The following is an 8,153-nucleotide window of genomic DNA, read 5'->3' as shown; positions in this document are numbered from 1 at the left end:
AAGAAGGACATGTGTAAATTAAGACCGGCCAATCGATGGGCCCAACTGTTTCCGATAAATATTTATGACCGACTCTGAAAAGAGTGTTTCGAGAAAAACGCGTTTAAAGTATGCCTAAAGGGATATGTAATGTATAAGCTCGAGGTATATAAAACATCAGACATCTGGAAGTTTTCTGTTATACTCATGCGATTGGTTTATATTAATGTCATTTCGTAGTTACTTCTGAACTGTATGGCGACTTTTGCTAATTGAATGTAACTGTATATTAAAATTGACATGAGAATTTACCACTATAAAGAATACAAAGGCTATGTCACGTCAAGCATTATTCACCCTTTAAAGTATAAATAAATTGCCCATTCCATATATTTCTTATGGCATATGAAACCAGACCAGTTCTAAGATAATATGCCCATTTTTTATATAAAGTTAGACTCGAATCAATTTATAACTTGTTATCCTCAATTTATCGAACTTTTATTAGATCCCTTACGTTGTACATATAGGTATAAGTAAGTATTACTTGTTCTGAAACACATTTATAGTTCTAGTTCTTAGTTTAAAGAATCCAAGCAGACGGAAGCGAAATATAAAGATTTCTTTAAATAGAATAAAATGAAAATACATTTTGTAGGTAACTTCATAAAAGCCAACTGACCTTCGGAATTTCCAAGTTGCAGATTTTGCTGAAAATAGACCCACATAGCAGCTGAGTGGATCACATACGCGTATATAACACTAAATGAAGTGCTTACTTGTTTTGCTGAAATAAATAGGGTAGTTCAATTACTTCGGAAAAGAGTATGAACAAAACCTGCTGACATTATTTTTACATTCCATTCAATGAACACCGGTAAATTTCTCTTATCCTGTTGACTTTCAGTATAGCAATGCGTTGTTCATATAGAGAAATTTTGCAAAACATGGAATGAAAATATGAAGTTGGTTCAGTAAGTCCTCGAACGTCTTTACATAGGAACTAATAAATGAGAATTGAACAAATAAATAGCGATGGCAATGGTTTGTCAAAAATAATATACATATACTTTAAATTTTATTTGGTGCTCACCGGCGTTGAACTTATTGCTAATCGCCTATTGATTGTCGGTTCTCTTATGTTTGGCCCAGTTCAACGATTTCCTTCACACTATAAATACATCAAAGGAAGGTCTTGCACATATTATGCATTAATATTTGGGTATTCGAGGTTTTTTGCAAGGTGATAAACCCACCAACTCGAAATTGAGATAATGTTAATATTGCTTCCAGCGACCCTGAAGGAAATGTACTTTTAACCATATAAGTGATATTTGATTACAATGAGCATATCACACCTTCAAGTATTTTTCATTTGCTGTTTGGTTATCATATTTTCATAGCTGGTTCACATGTTGTATTTGCAACCTTGTGAGTTATACATTTTGCCCATGAACCACAACAATCTTTTCTAGGCCGGTCGACTTGTTATTTCTTCCGCTCTCTCTAAAACTACAATAACTAACTATCTACGTATGCGCTACAACACCTTAGCTGCACTCTTATCACCTAAAGTTATCGGAAGGTACAAATAAATATATGTACAATACTAGATGCAAAAAAAAGTTACTTAATGAGAGAAATAAAAAGTTTTTTAGACTGATGATAAGTTTGTATGTTTTTATATGTATGTCGATCACAAGAAACAGGAATATGTTTCTATATAGGTAATATGTCAATATTTATGCAAGAAATCAATTCGCCAAATTAATATGTATTAAAATGTGAAGTTTAGCCAGGAGCGTGTCTTATAAATCAAAATTATGCAACCTCCTCTTCTACTACTTGAGTGTCTTTTCTGCACGTGTGGCTTATTCCAGCAAGGGCGCCGACACACCTGATTGACAGCGCAGACACAAGCCGGCAGCCGACAGTCAGCAGTTGGGAAAGCGAAATAACAGATATTCACTAATTAATGCAGCAAAAAAAATTAATATCGTGATTAAAAGGAAATCAATAAGCTACAAAAGGCAACTCAGCTGGCAGAATAAAGACAGACAGCCAGATAGTTAGTCAACTAGTGGGGCAGGGCTTCGTTTAACTGCTTAATTAGATGAATTTATGTTTCTATTAGTATAATGTGTGCGCCTTAAAGAGCGCTCACAGGCGATTCGGCGCCGAAAATGGTGAAAAAATTGATAGATTGATTTAACCAAAACGCAACTAAGTGAGTTACGATTAACGCCAGCGCTTCTGCTTTGTTGTTGTAGGATTTTCATATCATATTATTGCGTGCTTATTACTTTATTTTCTATTAATTTTCTATTTAGTTATTTTATACAATACTTGTGAATTGAACATGTGTGGATTTAGCAAGATGAGTAATATTTTGGTCAAATCAAAGTGTTAAGCATTATATAAATATTTTGTTAATTTTGCATTTGGTTGGTTTGGGGTTGTACAAAACGTGGATGACTAATCTGCATTTTATGAATTATAGAGAAATGTTATCAATTTACTTATGTAAACTTTCAATTAGCGTAGAAAACTACACACCTATATTTCAGCTTTTCTATAAAATTTGTGGAAAGTCGGAGTCATCGTTGTTTGTTATACAATACGTGATTATTTGTAGAATTCTTAATATGAATGAGGTGATAAGATATTGTGTGCCAAAATATCTCCTATACAGAGCAAAATTTTAGAAAGCTATGATATGAATACTAATTAATATGAATGTTATATATTAGTTGAAATATAATTATATTATTGAACAAAAGTCTCTGTATACACGGGTAAAACAGTTTTACCTAGTGTAACAGCCTTTAAATGGCGATATTTATGGTTCAAAAAAATAATAAGCTACTATATAAATGGTATAAAGTTTTAAGAGTATATTATTTATACATATAAGAAATTCGCCTGGAAAATATTTTTCCTTTCAATTTTATGTATTTATCTTTCTTTTTCAAGGGGTTCCATTCTACTATGATTTGTTTTACTTTAAAAAATTACTACACTGGTCTAACAGTCAAAATTCTTAAGGGAAAAACTTAAATATTTTTCCGGTTACTGTTCACTGCTGCAGTGCTTTCGGGCTTTTCTGTGGATGAAACCTAAAGAAAAAATGTAGAAAAAAAAACTAGAAGATATTGTTCGTACAATATCCTACGATCGGGAAAGAATCAAGAATTGACAAATTGGCGTCGTTTAAAAAAGTTTAATTTATACCAAAATTTTAATTATTTTTGACCTGCACTAACTCGATTTCTGATCAGATCAAAACATTGGGCGGCCATTGTATGGGGAACCGAATATAAATCATTCATAGTGAACGGATCTTTTGTCTCCGAGTAATCACAAAAATTGCTTCAACTGTAAGGATATGGACATGTGGACAACAATAAGTCTACAAAACATTTGGACACTTTTACGAATGCTTTGAGCAAAGTAGGTGTCGCATGTGCCGCGTCACCGTGTCACAAATTAATAAGAACGAAGGCAATTTGCGTGAATTTGACTTCGAATAACTTTCGTATCGACTAAATTTTGTGGATGTGGCAATTTTTTGCTTTTCTCAGACCTCATAAGAATAGTCGCCGAACGCAACCACAATAGTCGGTGAGACTAAAACCTATTTCTTCTTGCAATCTTCTAAGCAAACAAGAAAGTTTAAGTTTTTTTATAATGGTTTGGATCAGTCGGCGGTCCGAATTCTGCTACAACAAATTACCACAACTACAATGAATGCAAGGGTATAGATTTAGTCACCCGGTTGTTAGCCCAGTTTCGACATTAGTGCAAAAAAGTGATGAGCATTCCGTATTCCCGTTCCTCTTTGGAAGTTCATTGCATATGATATATAATATAATCGTATATAAATACGAATTTCGAATCGCAAAAGGCTCAGCTTGTCAAGAGCCAACTTATAAAAAAAACAATAAATCTGTTTTTACCGCAGTTAGTTACTCTATACTCAATATAAAAGCCAAATAATATATAAAAACAACAGATAGTGCTCCAATTTTATTTAATAGCACGATAAAATTACCGCTAAAACCAAAATCTCAACTTCATCGGTGGATTTGTATCAATCACTCGACTAACCGCTTTCATTAAAAAATCACTTCAAACGCACAAACATTTCTTATATGCAGAAGCTGTCTTTCTTATATAATTTAGCACCAATTTGTTTTTCTTTGCGATTTTCAGAAACAGCTAAAAAACATAATTAACCGATCAGTGTACAACGGATGCTCGTGTCGTGGCTGTGTCATAAACAATACTACAAATAAAAAGACATACCCTCCCAGCCGGCGGCTCCAAAGTGTGCTGTTTGCTGAACTATTCGCCGGTTGGTTGGTCAAGTCAACAGCATGAACGAGTAGGTGATTGAATTTGAATATTTATGAATTGTTTGGTAAGTTGCGTTGAATAAATATAATTTTATATTTTTACACCCATGCAACATGTTGCTACAGAGTATTATAGTTTTGTTCACCTAACGGTTGTTTGTATCAATTAAAACTAATCGAAATAGATATGGAATTATATACATATATATACGATGCGAGTTGAATTCCGAGTGGCTGTCTGTCTGTCCGCCCGTCTGTCTATGCAAGCTGTAATTTGAGTAAAAATTTAAATATCGTACTGAAACTTGGTACACGGTTTCCTTGGCAAAAAATAAGGGGCGAAGTCACAGATGGATCGCAATCGGACCACTGCCACCCGACAAAACGGCGGTCAACGAAAACTTATAAAGTGCTATAACTAAGCGCTAAATTATGATACAATTATTAAGCACAGCCGATCGCAGTAGCAAGAGGCTAGAACTTTTGAAAAGTCCACTTAAGATACAAAAACCAAAATCGCTCTGGACAAATCACTTGAGCATCCCTACCGATGAAACCCTGTCCACTCCCCATATAACGGGTTTATTGAAAACTACTAAAAGTGCGATAAATCTATAACTTAATGCGCCAGAAACATTATATTTTACCCACGCGGGAGCTGTTTAGGAGCCGGTGTCAAATTTGTTCAATGGGTTTGGCACCGCCCACATTTAGGTGAAAACCCATATCTCTAGACCTACTTGACCTATATCGACCACATTTGATCCGTAATACTAATCGAAATCGGACTACAACCACGCCTACTTTTCATATAACACAAATTTAAATTCCCTCTGATTCTTATCTATCTATACATATCAGGATAAAACTTTGGTAATATAATGCGCTTACAGTAGGCCTCCTTATGACCAAACATTTTCAAAATCGGACTACAACTGTTCAAGGCCCAGATACCGAATATATGAACCCGGTTACTACAGCAAACATTTTATCCAAAATATCAGTCAATCTGTGATATATTGAAATCCGGGGAAACCCTTTCCTGATAATAGTATGTTTGTATGTCAAAAATGGGTTGAATCGGATGAGGGTTCTCTTAGCCGCTTCCGGTTTACTTTGTACCACATACCAAGCATTTCGGTCATTATGTGAGCTATCTTAATGAAAACTAATAGCAATGTATCTTTGTGCTCGAAATGTATAACATCGGTTGAAAACTTGCTCTAGCCCCCATATAACTAATATCACGTTTCTCGAACATGCGGCTGACTTTACTCCATATATATTAATGTAGCTTAATGAAACTCAATGAACATATAACCCCCACTCTTATATATTACATATAATGATTTTCGTTTTCTGACAAGCCTTATGCCTAAAATGTCATCCAGTGTGTGAGTTATATATTTATAAAATTGTTTGAAAATATATTTTCAAGTATACCTGTGCAATGTAAAAATTAAATCAATCCCTTTTTCTGCCCCCAATATTGCATACATAATGATTTCCGGCTTTCCACCTCACTTTAAACTGTACAGGTTGGTTGAAATGTGTGATATTTTAATAAAACTAAATAAATAATTGGTCTAGACCTTGGTCTTAACCTCATGTCCCTAATATAACGAATTTCGATCCTCTGGTTAACGTTTGCCACATCAACTCAATATATCAAATTTATCTTCTTCGGTTAAGTTTATATCATATTGAATTTTTTTGCAACATTTTTTAATATAAAGTTTTGCCAAAACCTATTAGTATTTATTCGGCTTTGATCCTTGCAAGTGGCAAGAGTATAAAATGTTCGGTTGCACCCATAGTTAGCCCTTCCTTACTTGTCCATTTTTGTTTTTGTAGATCTATTTTTAAATTTTTTTTTTGGCTTTTTCTCCTCCATGCCTTTACATGATCACATAATTTTTTCAACATTAGCTACTTTGCCCTATTGAAAGTGATTTAATATGCAAATCTGCTGTAATTAAAAGTTATAATACAATTAAATGGCAGTTATGAATGTGCACCGCGCATGTGTGTGTGTTTAAAGCTTCCTCACGAAGCTGTGAATATTAGATTATTATACGAAAACTACAGAAATTAAATGCTTAAACATAAGTATAAATTATATTTAAATAAATATTAAACATTTAACGTTCAAAAGAAACTTGATAATAAAGAGTTTCATTGTTACTGAGCAACTATGAGGTATTTATTCGTATACATATAAATTTTATAAAGTTTATTAATATATTTTGATCAAAATGGTGTGATTCATTTTTTGTATGGTGATATACATATATAGATGCGCAGGTAGCAAACACTTCGATTAAACTATGTAATTATCAATATTAGAAATAGTCTAATTTACTTCCTTGAGAAGAATATATGACATACGGAAACTTAGCAAATATTTATAAACACTGACAACTTTTTCATTAACTAATGAATCACCCAAAAGCAGCAAGTTGTCCATTTTTACTAAGCTAAACTGTCAGCTGTCGATTTGTGTTTTTTTGTTGAGGGTTGTCAGCACTTTAAGTCTTGCGTTAATTTTGGGACACCCTTTATACAATGAAACTCTATAAGATTGCTCGTAATTTATTTTTCTAAAAAAATATTCCTTCTTTTTAAGAAATTACGAATAATCGAAATCAGTTGTTTAAACGAAAAATAGTTTCCTTCTAAATCGTTTGGGAAAACTGAAAAAATTCAAACTTTATATAACTGATCAAATTTGATATGAACTAATCCATTTAAATAAACTTCACGCGCAACCGGAATCGATAAAAAAGTATTATTCTACAATTTGTCTGGCGCTTTTTACCGTATTACATAAATATAGCAGAGGATCACAACCTCTCTCCGGGCCCGACTCAAGACATTTTAGTTAATGTGCTGAAGAATATGAGGTCGAAACTGTGCAACAAAAAATGAACCGAAACCGAAAAAACCCATCCGAGACTTATGACAAATGTGTGGAAAATGGGTTATGCGTTCCCATGCTTGTATCGAGGGGTCTATTTTGAAGGCGATAAAAAAGTTTTGTATTAGAATACGTGACAATGTGTTTTCTTGTGTATGTCTTGCGTATTTAAGTTCCAGTTCAGTATTTCCTTTCACATTTTGCTTACCACCAGACCGAATTAGCATATTTGATGAATGCAGATCTGTGTAACCGTGGCGAACATTTAAGTTAAGGTTAATGATCTCAATATTGTTGTTTTCGTATAAATCATTTATGTCTCGGTACAAAGAGTTTGAAATATTTCATTAAAAATAAATTTAATTAAAAGTGAAGTGAAACCAAATAAAAAAGTATATTCGTATACAATACTATTAAAACAAATTGAATTAATGAAATGCAATTTTGAAATATTTTTATGGTTGTGGGTAACATATTATATCAACCCTCAAAAATTATAAGCATTAAACTAAGCAAAAGAAAATATTTTCTACAATAGATGAAAAGCTATTTTAAAATAAACTGGAAATTAGTATTGATTTAAAAATTGTAACAATGCTCATATCATCCAAAATGTTTACAAAAGCTAGCACGTTTTCAGCAACATGTTGCCAGCAACACAATTGTTATCAACACGCTGAGAGCAATTGTGAGCAACTGATAAAAACAAACAAAGTCGAACGCTCTTCAGTCGCTGCCGGCGACAGTCAATACTAAAATTTACTGTATGTTTTTTGTAACGCGAACGCCACAAACGGTAAGCAAAAAAAAACAACAAAGCTAAGCAAGCTGAAATGAGAAATTGGAGACAACGAAAACGAAGCAACACTTTAATGAGCATACGACAAACCAACGGAAAAGAC

General features: G+C 33.2%; 1 long non-coding RNA gene across 1 annotated transcript; it reads right to left on the bottom strand.

The window, feature by feature from the left end:
- Positions 1 to 447: 447 nt before the first annotated feature.
- On the bottom strand, positions 448 to 1,273 carry LOC138855714 (uncharacterized). Its single transcript, XR_011394788.1, has 3 exons — positions 1,073 to 1,273; positions 662 to 982; positions 448 to 602 (listed from the first exon to the last, which is right to left on the bottom strand). It is a non-coding gene; the product is annotated as an uncharacterized lncRNA (long non-coding RNA).
- Between the last annotated feature and the right edge of the window lie 6,880 nt (positions 1,274 to 8,153).

The sequence above is a fragment of the Bactrocera oleae genome, chromosome 2, assembly GCF_042242935.1.
Source record: "Bactrocera oleae isolate idBacOlea1 chromosome 2, idBacOlea1, whole genome shotgun sequence".
Taxonomy (NCBI): Eukaryota; Metazoa; Arthropoda; class Insecta; order Diptera; family Tephritidae; genus Bactrocera; species Bactrocera oleae.
Note: the sequence above shows the minus strand (reverse complement) of the source record. Positions and strands in the feature narration are given on the sequence as shown.